Source organism: Venturia canescens, chromosome 2, assembly GCF_019457755.1.
Source record: "Venturia canescens isolate UGA chromosome 2, ASM1945775v1, whole genome shotgun sequence".
Taxonomy (NCBI): domain Eukaryota; kingdom Metazoa; phylum Arthropoda; class Insecta; order Hymenoptera; family Ichneumonidae; genus Venturia; species Venturia canescens.
Window position 1 is genome coordinate 15279694 of NC_057422.1, and position 13451 is coordinate 15293144.

The following is a 13451-nucleotide window of genomic DNA, read 5'->3' on the forward strand; positions in this document are numbered from 1 at the left end:
GATGTTGCCAATTGCGGTGAATCTATACTGAAAGCTTTTTTACCTTTTTGTCGGATTACAAGAACGATCAAATGATTGGAACCCAGATCTAGAGTCGTGGTAGCGACTCAAGACAAGTGAATTTATGTTTAAGGTAGTTCATGCCATAGTTTTAATGGGTAGTCGATTGACACGCATATTAAATTTTAAAGGGTTCGTCTTACTAGTTATTGAGATATAAACGCGTTTAAATATGAAGAAAAATACAAAGGGTTGTAGGGACTATGCATAAGAAATCGTTTATCTTTCCTTATAAAGAATGAACGATTCTTACAAAGTTTATGAAAAAGTACACAATAACAATGAAGTATATAATGAAGGTCTGGGAAAAAAATCGAGACGATTGTCTTACTAATATGAAGATGTGTATTACCTTAAAGATTGAACAAAATTGGTAAAATGAACAATCATAACCTTACATTTGCTTATTTCAGCATTTTGTTTTTTCTTGGCTTGGACCATTCCTGTCTTTTTATTAATACTTTTTTCTTGATCCATTTTCCGTGGTGTTTTCCCTTTGCGCTCTCCAATGCGATTTTTTACATAAAAAACTATTGTGTTTCCGCCAGGGACGAATGAAATTTCGGATTCAGTTAGGATCTCCAATTAATTAATGGCTTGTAATTTCATTTGCCAAAAACATAAGTTGAAAAAATGTATTGAAAATTTAGAATTAATAACTCTGACATTAATTTAAAGTGATTATATTTTTAATCAGGGAGTAAAAATCGTCCCAATTTAGATACTCATAAAATACGATCCTCCGAGCATGATCTACCTTAAGCGAGTCGTTTCCTCTACAACATGGTTATGATGAGATTCTGTGGCTTCGAGTGTCAATGAATGCGACGGTCTCGATATCCCCAGTTCACTCCTGTGCCAAAATCTTCTTCCAGTAAATATTCAACGTTTTTTTATTTCAGCTTCGTTCCAATTCCATTATTAATAATTGTGAAAATTGGGAGGTACAAAAGTCACGGAATACAGCGATGACGTGTATTTCTCGACAGCATAAAAAGTCACAGCGACGAGATGCTCTGCTCGATGAGAAAGGTTCGAGTGTATAAGTTAAACTCCAACAACTACAGCAGCAACTCGTGCAATAGATTGCATTCGTTGTCATGACTGGCATTCAAATGCCAGGCTGCCAGGTTCTTTGTTCTCCCCACGTCTATTGGGTATAACATGATCAGGGATTATCCTGAAGAACGCATCTTTCATTTAGTTAGCCAAGAAATATGAAGGTACGGGGACCGCTGTTCTACGTCACTTTGTTTTAAGGCGTGTGCTATTCACGCATCGTTTTTGCGCGCATTTAAATCTTCAAAATAGTAAAAAATGAAAAGAAAAATTTTTTTTAGTGTGTGCTCTATACTTTTTGGATTGCTAATCAAATTACTGAGAGCTTTTCCGTGTCATCAAAAATGGGAGAGAAAGCCACCAAGAAATCTGCGATTTTTAACGACGGTTTGACTGTTCTGCGAACGCGTTCCCGTGATGCTTCTCTGAATAATTGAATGTCAGTTGTTTCCACGTGATAGATCGATATTGAAGAAAGAAAAGCGTTTGCCAGTTGATTATTAATCTATGTGCAGGACTTATCCACACGATAGATACAAAATCATAGAGAAACTTTTCACGAAGACTTGATATTAGCCTTTACCATGGTGGTTATCACGTAGGATTTGCCAACATATTCACATGTGTGCAGTCATGTATCGTGAGAAATGGCAATAACGGTGAGAAAAAACATCGAGTTGTAGTCGTCCTCGAAATCCCCTCAGGCCTGTATGTCTTGCGTGTCTTTATTTGTGTTCATTTCGATTTGCTCATACAAGGAATTCTTCAAATTTAAATAATCAATGAAAAACCATAATGACTTAGTTTCGTGTTTAATCTACCAGCAGAAGCTGCATTCAGACGTCACACATCGAACTAGATTCGGGGTCTACCTCGTTGGTTAAAAGAAATGCGTGCCATTTTTGTGAAAAGTAAAAATGAGGATTGAAGAAAGTCGATCACGCAAAAGAACTCTCAAAATATCGGATCGTTGCAATCTTGGTAAAAAAAAATCACTTGCAAGAGGCGGGAAGAAACAATTTTCCTCCTAGCAAAGAATTCTCTCAACGTGTTGGACTGCAGTATCGATTCAGTCGTGGTTGGAAATAATTCAATAAATGCCATGAATAATCAATCAGCTTTATGTGGCGTTTGTAGAAAATTGATTAACGCCTGATCCATGATCGAGGGAAATAATCATTTAAAAATCAAGTAAATCGAATATGCCAGTTAATATTGAGAACCCTGCAAAAGGGAATTTACAGTCTAAGCATTTTGATAAGCATCAGGTCCCGGACTCGATAAGCTAGTAAAAAAATAACCCAGTTTGCTTGTGCTGCTGTATAGAGAAAATGGGAACAAGTTCAGAAAGCAGTTGGTTTGTTATTAACACGAAGGTAGGAATAGAAAATCCTTAACCCACAGGTCAGGAATCCCAATAAAGTATCGGGTTCTCGACTCCCCCGAGGTTTTTATTTTTCTCATTTAATTATAATGATTATCGATTAATTGCTTGATTGTTACGCAAGCGAATGATCTCGGGCACTTGATCGTGCTCGGGAGCGAGAAAACGTCTCCGTCGTGCGACGCCCCCATCCAACCACGATTACATTCCATCCCACTCCTCTCCTTAACGTCTTCGTACAGTTTTATTCTCTTCGGCAAACTCCTGCCGACGCGGTAGGCTTCCATTGTTTCGATTTACCGTTTACATAATAGTTAGCCAAACATGAGGAAACTTGCGAGGAGCGCGGCGAGAGGGAGACAATTTCAGTCGTTAAGCGAGTGAGGTGCGATCAAGATTCCAGGGTAACGCTTTCCTACGATTGCGCTTTTTCCCCCTCCCCCTACTTTTGCACGATTATCCTTCATCTTTCCGCTTCAATCTCATTTTTTACTTTACTTTTCTCTTTTTCTTCGATCTCTTTCACCATTCCTCTCTTTCTTTCGCCTTTACGTATCATCGCTCGACTTACGCTTCGCGCTTTGCAACGCACATTATTCAATACTCAGACGCTGTTCTCTCAGAGGCATATCTATATTTGTATGTATAAATACATACGCGAGAGAAGCAAACGATTTTTTCTGAAACGTCATCATCGTCCTGTTCCCCGATAAATATATGTTTGTATGTTTTATTTAGTACTAGAATTGAACATCGTCTACGATAGTTGTACAAGCATGATGTAAACTCGTGCTTCTCTATTAGCGAACACTTAACAACAACGTTTCTTTATGGACTCTCGAATGGTCAGTGGGTAAAGAGAGCAAAGAGATGCTCTGCACAACTTCAAATCCTCGTAGTTTCTCGCTTTATTGTCGTGAGTTATATCAACTTTATAGCCGCTCGATCCACTTCATCGTACTTCAATTTCACTCTTGTAGCTTGACCAATAAGTTCGACAAAGTGGAAGAAAATCATAAAAATTTTACATTCACTTGCCGAAACTCTCGCGCAGGTATCTCGTGACCGTCTCGTGACTTGTCTAAATGAACGTTTTTTTTTCTTCAGTCGAGTTAGTCAAATGCGTTGCAACAATTGCACTGATTTTCTTCCACTTTTTCTTTGTTCGCTTATAATTATTATACTCGTGTTTTTTTATTACTTGGCTTTTCATTTCACAAGCAGTCTCTGTTATCTGAAAGAGGATATTAAATTTTCTTTGGTTCGTGCGCTGCTCTATTGTGCTTTATCGCCATGGAAATAAGTGCAACTACCACTTTCTACGCATAATGACATATTGCAATTCCTACCATTTTTAATTGATATTCCTATATTATTTTTAACGTTCGTACATCCGTGGAAAACGCACTTTGAATATAATTGCTATGAAGAGAAATCATTTTTAATGGTAATTGAAACGGAAATTCGTAATTATTGAACTACACTTTGTGCTTTTTGTGAATTTTTGGTACTCAAGAATCCACTTTCTCGTTTCTCTTTCTCTGTGAACATTCTTCACAGAGAATTTTGCTCGAGGATTCGACATTTTTTTAACGAATAGTTTGTGCCACGTGGTTTTTTTTTCTATGATTTTATTCCAGTGAATCACTTGCATTGATGTATTTTGATTTCATAGAATAATTCGAAATGACAATGACTTATTAAAAAAAAAATCGTTTTTGGTGTTCTAGAAAAATGGATTATCACCGAGCTCAAAACTGTTCCACGCTACGTCAAATATCTGAAACACAGCAGTGCGGAATACGTGATGGGTGAGGTCGAACACCGAGAGAGGCGCATCCAGAAGTAATATGCAGTACCGAGGCGTACCTTTTAAGGAGCGCCCACGGTTAAAGTTCTCGCCTAAATGTCGGCCTCCATATACCACTTTGCATCGTTACAACAATTCATAGACCATTTATTTTCATATCCAACATCGTATATCTTATGCAACGAAGGTATACTCCGAGGGTGAGTCACTCAAAAAAAGTGATCACCCAAATAAATTCATCGAACTCGAATAAGCTCGATGATTCAGGTTGTTTGATTTTCTTTCCTGAGTTTTTCGAAATGAGGCTAATTTTCGTACGCCATTTGACAATAAGGCGATGACTAGAGGATCAAAAATTAATGCTAATAATTCCAGCCCAATCGGATGAGCTTGTTTGAGTGATTCCAACTTGTTTCATAGACGAGTTGTAGCATTTTTGGCAATTTTTTCACTGTACTTGTTTTCATAAAATAATTCCCATGGTAGAAAATATGAATGTATATATGAAAAGAACTTTTTTTAAAATTGAATCGTTCTGTATTGAACCTAACAAAAATCCCTTTGCTTTATACCCACTTGTGTATGTTGATTAATCACATGAGAATTTCTTACATCCTTGCAAATATGTCCGAGAGCAACGACGTTATATTTCCTTTATTGCTTTTCCTTTCATATAACATTTGGCTTCATGCACGTTTTCATGATTCCCCGAGTCCCAGAATTTATTGCTCGTGCGTACGTGGACTGTCGGATAAGAGGACAAAAACTGGAGACGAGCTATAGAAATCAGCGTTGTCTTCTCTGCCGTTCAGGTTCGAGCGCTGGATATACGCACACAATTTACTTTGCTGCGGAATAAATATAGTAGATTCATTTATTGATACACGATGCACGTACGATCGTTACACGCGAGATCTCTTATTACCGGTCAACGAATCGTTAACGTATTATCTCGTTAATGCCAATCGAGCTGATCGAGAGCGTTGAAAGGACAGGCAACGGCACGCTCGATCGTTCTAGTCCTCGTTGTCTCGACGTCACTTTACGAGTTCTTTTCTGCATTCGCGAATTCATCAAGAAATACAATTAAGACAGTGTAACGGAATTGCTCGTTAAAACAGTTAACCTCGCATCCTGCTCGGAGTAATGCCAATAAATAATCCCGGAAGCGTAATCCCTATTACATTTAAATTACATTTATACATATAAGTCAAAATACAGTCTGTCAGGTTCTGCAATAGCGTACTTCGATAATTTGCATTTTATTGGTTCGTCAAATAGAGTTTGCTCGGGTCAAGTAAATGCGAAGAAAACATTGGTGTTTTCCAGTGTCCATTTTTATTGAGCCATGAGCAAAATATTTTCGTCATTTCACGAACGACTAACGAACAAACAATTCAAACCAGGACAAAAGTTACGAATTATTATATTCTTGCTTTGGGTTGAATATTCATGAAAATTCGAATATTTTATATTTTGTCAAACCCCACTTTTTTCGATCCTATGACGTACTAGTTATCGTCTGACTGTCGATCTCAGTGCGTGAAGAGTACGCTAGGACTCCTTAGGAATGATTGAAATTATGCAAACATATGAACGTTGGAGCGATTCGTTCCAGCTGAACCGTCGACTCATAATTTATTCGGTTTCCCATTATAACCATGGTCTCTGACCAATCGATGTTCTGGTCACTTGGAGTACATCCTCGTGCTTCCTGCCACGGAGCAGGCAGATGAGAGCTTAAGAAATGTTCGAGCGCCTCTCAAACTAATGCGTGAAAAGATCAAAGGGGAAAGTAAGCTGCAGCGCCGAGACGAAGAGGAGGATTGAAAAAATGAGGAAAAAAATAAAAAATAACGAAGGAGACTAACAAAATGTGTCGTTCGAAAGACAGACAGATCGAGAAAAGCGATCGAGACGCCGAAGAAAAATACGAGATAAAAGTAATCCAACGATAAAACAAGGAGAGCAAAAGAAAAATATTCATAAGGAACACAAACAAATGACTGGACGCATTAAAAAAATGTGACGAGTCGATGAAAATTCAATTGAAAAACAATATAAAAAAGGGAGTGTCATGGAATTTTAAGGCAGCATGCACGCTGTTGTTTTTGTCGGAGAAAGCAAGGGCATGAATCGAAGATCACCTCCATCTATTATCAGCTCTCTCGTACCTCTCTTATTCCCTCTCCAGTAAGATCGGAGTGAAATATATAGCATCTGAATACAAGATTCGTTGAAGGAACTCAGAGAGCGTTGCGTGTGTGTGTGTGTGTGTGTGTGTGTGTGTGTGTGTGTGTGTGTGTGTGTGTGTGTGTGAGTGCGAGCATACTGTACGAACCATGTATTGATGCACTAAGGAAAGCATTTGAGAGAAAAAGGTCACGATTTACTGTACTATTGTACGAGGTAGTGGGTCGAAGACAAAAATCATGAAATCATCAGCTGCGAATCGGTGCAACAGTTTGAGTTCAGTCGTGATAGTATGCAGACCGGTTGTTTAGAACGGTCACAACATCATCCGATCGTGGAGTTTGACTACGAAAAGGGGCGAAATAACCGTAGCAAAATAGTTTTCATTCAAACTCCTTCAAATGCTAAGCGCTTACGTAATGGCTCGACCATATGATTTCGATGGCTAAAAAATTAGTGCACTTAAAGTAGCGTGACTCGAGCAAATTTGCTATGATTTTTATTATCGAGTATACGCTTTTTGTAGAAAACATTAAGGTAGATCATGTCCGAAGGATCATTTTTTATGGGTGTGTAAATTCGATTGATTATTACTCTCTAATTAAAGATATAATCACTTTAAGTTAATGTTAGAGTTATTCATTTGAAATTGTAAATACACTTTTTCAACTTATCTTTTGGCAAATGAAATTACAAGCCATTGATTAATCGGAGATCCTAACTGAACCCGAAATTTCATTCGTCCCTGGCGGAAACACAATAGTTTTTCATGTAAAAAATCGCATTGGAGACCGCAAAGGGAAAACACAACGGAAAATGGAGCAAGAAAAAAGTATTAATAAAAAGACAGAAGGCTGCGACAGGAATGGGCCAAGCCAAGAAGAAACAAAATGCCGAAATAGGCAAATGTGAGGTTATACGAGTGCTCGTTACCAATTTTGATCAATTTTTAACGTAATATGTCTTTATTAGTAGTAATACTATCGTCTCGAATTTTTTCCCAGACCTTCATTATATACTTCATTTTATTAGTGTATTTTTTTATAAACTTCGTAAGAAGCGTTCATTCCTTATATGGAAAGATAAACGATTTTTCATGCATAGTCCCTGTGTATTTTTCTTCATATTTAAACACGTTTATCTCAACAACCAATCAGACGAATCCTTTAAAATTTGATATGCGTGTCAGTCGACTACCCATTTAAACTCTGTGTAAATTTCAAGACTTTCTTAAGAAAATCGTTTCGTGTATGAACTACCTTAAATTTATCTTACCCACAGCTTAGTGTCGATTCTTATAAGTTTAAAGGTCCAGAACAACGCACTAATCAATGGAATCATAATAGTGTCGGTGGTAATGTAATTTTATGACACAGCATTGATTTCACAGACGTTGTTCCAACCTCTTGATTGAATTAATCAGCATTCTTTCGCATAATAAAAATACAACGATCACCTAACACGTGAGAGCAACATGAAAAAAAAACGCAGCGATAAATTATTAATTATGATTGACAATTGAGTGCTTTCAGAGAACATTATTAGCTTCAATAATAGTACCAGTTTCGCTAAATTAAAAATGTATCTTTTAACTTCGTCGTATATCGACACGGGATGTAATAAACCGAGACACGCCGTCGAACGTTTTAAGGGACTATATCTATGTTTATTAAAAGCATGAAATATATGTATTGCATGTACGTTTTCTCAAGCCACCAAGTGTGGGTTGCACAAGTCGCGAGTTTATTACGATTATTGTACGGCATACACTGGTGTATAAGTGTCCGTTCTGGGAGGAGTGAAATTTTTGCTACCTTCCAAGACGACACTTTACGATCGCTCTGGCCGCACGTGTGTACTGACGGGGTGTTTCTGTATTACGATACTGCATAAGAATTTCTTTGCACCGGGTTCACGACCCCAGCTTGATGCAAGCGCCTGCACGCGCCATTGCAACTCTGAATTTTGCTGCTTTATGATTGTGCGTGCGTCGTTTCTATATACTGTGATGTGTGATGAAATATGGTGGAAGTTTTATTCAACCAAAGCGGTGATGGATGGACTTTTTTTTCACTTCCGCATTCAGAATTGGGTTTTACATCAACGCGATTTGGATTCCGACAGGAATTTCGTACTTTCAATGGTTAACAATGAATGTTTGGTACATTCGAGTTTGACGCATGAGCACAATTCGAATGATAAATATATGACTCAAGTGTGGGAGCTCGAACACTCTATTCGGAGTAACTCTTTCCAACAAACGATACATTCACTTGACCTTAAGTATTACGATTTCAAAGATTTACAAAAGGGAATCATCAACGAACTTCCCTCCGTTCAGCTCCTTTTTCATTCGACGTTCGTGTATGCCGATGTGATTATTTTAACCTTTTTAAATTCACGTCCTCATCGACAAGCATGTGATCAAATTTTCTAGGCTTTTTAGTACGTCATGCAATTGACTAACTTCAAACGCTGAAGAGTCTGTTCGAATGTTGGTTCACGCGCAAAGGGCGTCTTACCATTCTCCTACAATCGAAAAATTCAAACTCGAGCCAATGAGAAGATGAAACTCGACGGCATTCACGTCCCCGGTTATTCATATGCTGAATCACTGCTCGAATGGAACGATCGCTACTCGACAATAGCTTCGCGATTGATGATCGAGGAAATGATCAGTATTAAATTATTACGATGATTTCATTAGCTATTCCAAGGCAAAAAGACGATGCGATATTATCCCCATTTACTTTCTGCGTAAAACTCGAGTCATTGTGATACTTTTGAAAACAAGACACTTTCTAGAAAGGTTTATCAGAATCGTTCTTGGTCAGAATCCGCGTGAATATTATCTCAAGAAATATGAGGAAGGCAACAACGAGCGGGACTAGAAAATCGTAACAACACCCTCTTTGAGCCAATTAGTGAACAGTCAGAGAAGCAATAAACATTCAAGAAAATCTCCAAATAGGCAGCAAACTATTTTTTATGACATGATGCCCGTTTAGCTTTTACCAAACTGCCAATTTGCGTCATACTGTAGTCGTGCGTATTTTCAATTGCCATTATCTCATTCAACGATCTGTATAAACGCCATCGATCGTCCGCATGCATTAACACAGAGAGGTTATCGGTTCGCACGCGCCACTGCAGCACTTTCTGATGATTTACAATACGTATTCGAGAACTAGAATTTACACGAGTTCACATGGACGAGATACTAGGTAAAGAGGAGAAAAGGAGAAGGAAGGGAGACATCCAAAGTACAGAGTCTGCGGTTCAATGAGAGTCTCACACCCAAGCATGATATTCAAGTTTCCATTCGAGGTCCGCACCGCGATCACAGCGAGAGAGGAGCAATAGAGCACACGCGAAACCGGCGATTACTCTCCTTAATAATTGCAGGAAACGATATTTCATAGTACTTCGCTGCAATGCCCTCCCATTTCGAGCTCTTTAACGCTGCACACCATCGAATTATCCGTATTTTCCTTCTTTTCCTCCATTTTATTGGTACGACGGGGGTTATTTCATTGCACAAACTTTCTTCCATGTCTCAAAGAGCATTCGTGAAATATTGTATTTCGAGTGTCACCGTAACGTGGCAGCGCGAGCTTTGAAAAATCTGGTAAGTATAGAATCGTCGTTCAATCAAGCTTGATGATTGATTTGCTTGATGAAATTTTTCGGAACTATTTTGAAAATTCCAATATCTTGGAAATTTTTTTTTTCACTTTACAAAATATTTACAAATTTGTTTTCGTTTAACATAATTTTTTTCGTGATTTGTAAAATTTTTTCTGAATATTTGTGTTGCCAATTTTTTACAGTTGGTTTCGTAAAATTTTTAATGGCATTTTTTTTCACTTTTCGTGTATGATCAGGAAACAAAGGACCGTCAACGTACTCGCCCCAACATTTTTTTCCCTAGGGGAATTTTTGATGTTCTCCAATGTGCCGAAAAAATTTCGTGCAAAAAATTTCCAAAATCTGCGTTTTCTGGCTCACTTCGGTGCACAATAGCAAAGATTATCATTAAAAGTCGCTTCAACCACGAATTTCAGCTTAGTATCTACACTGTAAAAAATTTCTGTATGAAAATTAATATACATGTATAGGAAGTTCTTACGCGGACACGGTGTGAGAAATTTCAGATACGATTTTTGAAATCCAAACTAGGTATTGTGCCAGTAAAAGTGGAGCCTATGAAAATTACTATACTTGTGTATATGAAAATGAATGCACATGCGATGGAAAAAAAAATGTATGGCAAATCTATTGAGGAGTTCATAATATAATTTTTGACCGTGTATATTAATTTTTGTTTCTTATTCTCGTTTAGCATTTTTGAAAGGTCATTGTTGGAACCACAAATCGCGCATATCCTGAAATTCAACTTCATATGTATATCATTTCCCAAATACCTGAAAATAAATTTCAAAGTTGTACTGTATTTTCAATGTTTTGTTTCCGACAGGTGGATTCATATACAAATGTTGTAATTTCCAATTGACAATATGGGATATTACATCACTAGTTCGAAAAATTCTCAAACCCGTTTTGAATATTGAATATCATGTATTGTAAATTTCATACCAGTTATAGGAATGCAGAATACTGTTTTAAATTTACCACACAAGTATATTAATTTTCATTTCATATACCCAGTTTGTAAAATTCATACACCGCTGTATAGTAAAAGTATTGTAAATTTCATAACATTTTTTACAGTGATATTTTTACAATTTCTTCATTGATCACGCAAAGTATTTTTCGCGAACCGTTTGCGGAAAGTAATACAAGAGGAGATGCATGCCTGCAGGGCAGATATCCAACTTCCAAGGAGTCGAGCTCGAACAAAAAAAATGAGTCTTTGCAAACCGGAAGATCCAAGTCGAACGATTTTCGTTCAAAAAAGATACGAGTGAAAAGATTGTATAAAATCTGCATAAGAAACAAAGTAACTAAAAAACCGTAAGTGAAAACAAACTTAGTTAAAATGAAAAAATTTCTTTATATTTTTCTGATGTGCTTTAAGCAGGAGAAAGTGGACAGTTTCTCCTTTTGAGACGAAGAGACCCATGTGTCTCAAGCCCCATCAAATTGTGCACGCTTCTCACGTCGTTTTCCTCCCGCGCGCGTAACAATTAAAATCGAATTCGCGGTTATCGTCGTTAATACCTTTCAATAAACATGCAGGCTTCGTCTGTTGAGGAGAATTTTAACGAAACGCGATACTCCGAGACTCTCATTAGTTATATCGCGGATAAATAGTAAATTCTGTATATAAAATAGCCTGAGGGTAGATTGGAAGCAACGACAGATATAAGAAAGGCTATCCAACCCGTTAATGAGGCAGTACTTCTCCCACTCGGCACTCTGCTATTATTATCTATGTACAGCTTTATAGTCGCGACGATGCAACACACAAACGTGAATAAGTACGTATGTGAAGACAGACAAAACAATATGTGCCGTATATATAAAGCCGTAAGTGCTTGTATATAAGTGAATTACGTACACGAAGCCCAACAATAGTGGGAAATCTGTACATTGACCTATTCCTCGCCGGATCCGTGTACACGAGCGTACACACGTAAACGCGTACACGATTCTCGTGATTTAATGCTCAGAGGATAAAGCCTCGTGAATCTTCACGAATCGTGATCTCGCGTAGGTGCAGCCAGCGTCCCTTTTTTAAATATACATGTATGGGTTCATGTATGGTGTATATATAAGTACATAAAATGAATCCTCAGGTACAGCTTCGAAATAGAATTCTCCGGGCTTAAGCGCGTGGCCATTTATCTCACTTGGGTTTAAATAACAGGCTGCCTCTTCTGTCGCTGGCGCGGGGTCTCGTGACAGTATATCGATGGCGAGCCGGGACGAGTATCTTGCGTGCATTTCGCCACCGATTTTCCGCGGAGAATCCTTTCTCGCTTCTCGCGCTTATAAACTTCTCTCGCGAGCTCTTTCCCGCTTTCTTTCTCTTCGACAATGCGTCACTGCGCACAGAGAATTCTACGGCGAGAGATCGAAGATCAAGGACGCGACGAGGGGATCGCGCTCCGTATAATAACACCTGGGCAAAGTGGATCAAGTTCTTCTTGTTGCACGAAAATTTAATGTCTCCACATCCAGCTGCGGGTCAAGCACGTTTCTTACGTTTAATTGATCGGCGTGCATCTTTATTTAACTTGCCACGCCATCGTTCACGTAAACAACTCTTTCAGCGAGTTTATCATTGTTGTTATGTGAATCTTTGTTGTACGATTATAAGGATTGCACAATATTTTTCGCCTTCTCGAAGATTGCAATTGGATATATTCGACATGATTTACACGCTGAAAGCCCTGCATATATCCATTACTCCAGGTTCAAAAGATCGCGAAGCCTCGTGGTGATGGAAATTTCGATGAGATTGATCCCTGTCCATCAACGAATTATTCGAGGAGTGGCCCACGGCCTCGATACCAAATTTGGAGAATCGCTCCGAGTGAAGATAAATCGTAGATTTCATAGTCCTAAGATGTCTTCGACCTAATGATGACACCGAATATGCTATGCGTCATCCAAACCCAGGCACTCGGCAGCTGTGCTCCGATGGAAACGCTCTTTCAACTTTATTGGTACTCCAAATCATAAATTTCAAAATGAAAGCCTTGGAAATAAGAAAATTATCGAAGGAGGGATCCTGAAGTACGCGCAAAAAGATTCGATCGACGATCAACGGATTAAGGTCGAGATGATACCGCGGTTTGAAAACGTGACAAAATTTGAAGAGTTCGAACATCAATGTTGCTTATTCGTCTGCATTGATCGCCAGATTGCGAAAGATGCGAGTCCTTAAAAGCAATCAAACGCGTTTCGAAGTAATTTACGCATAAACTACCTTGGAAAATGGCGGAAATGAATCAAGTTTAACGATCGCGAATGTGATTC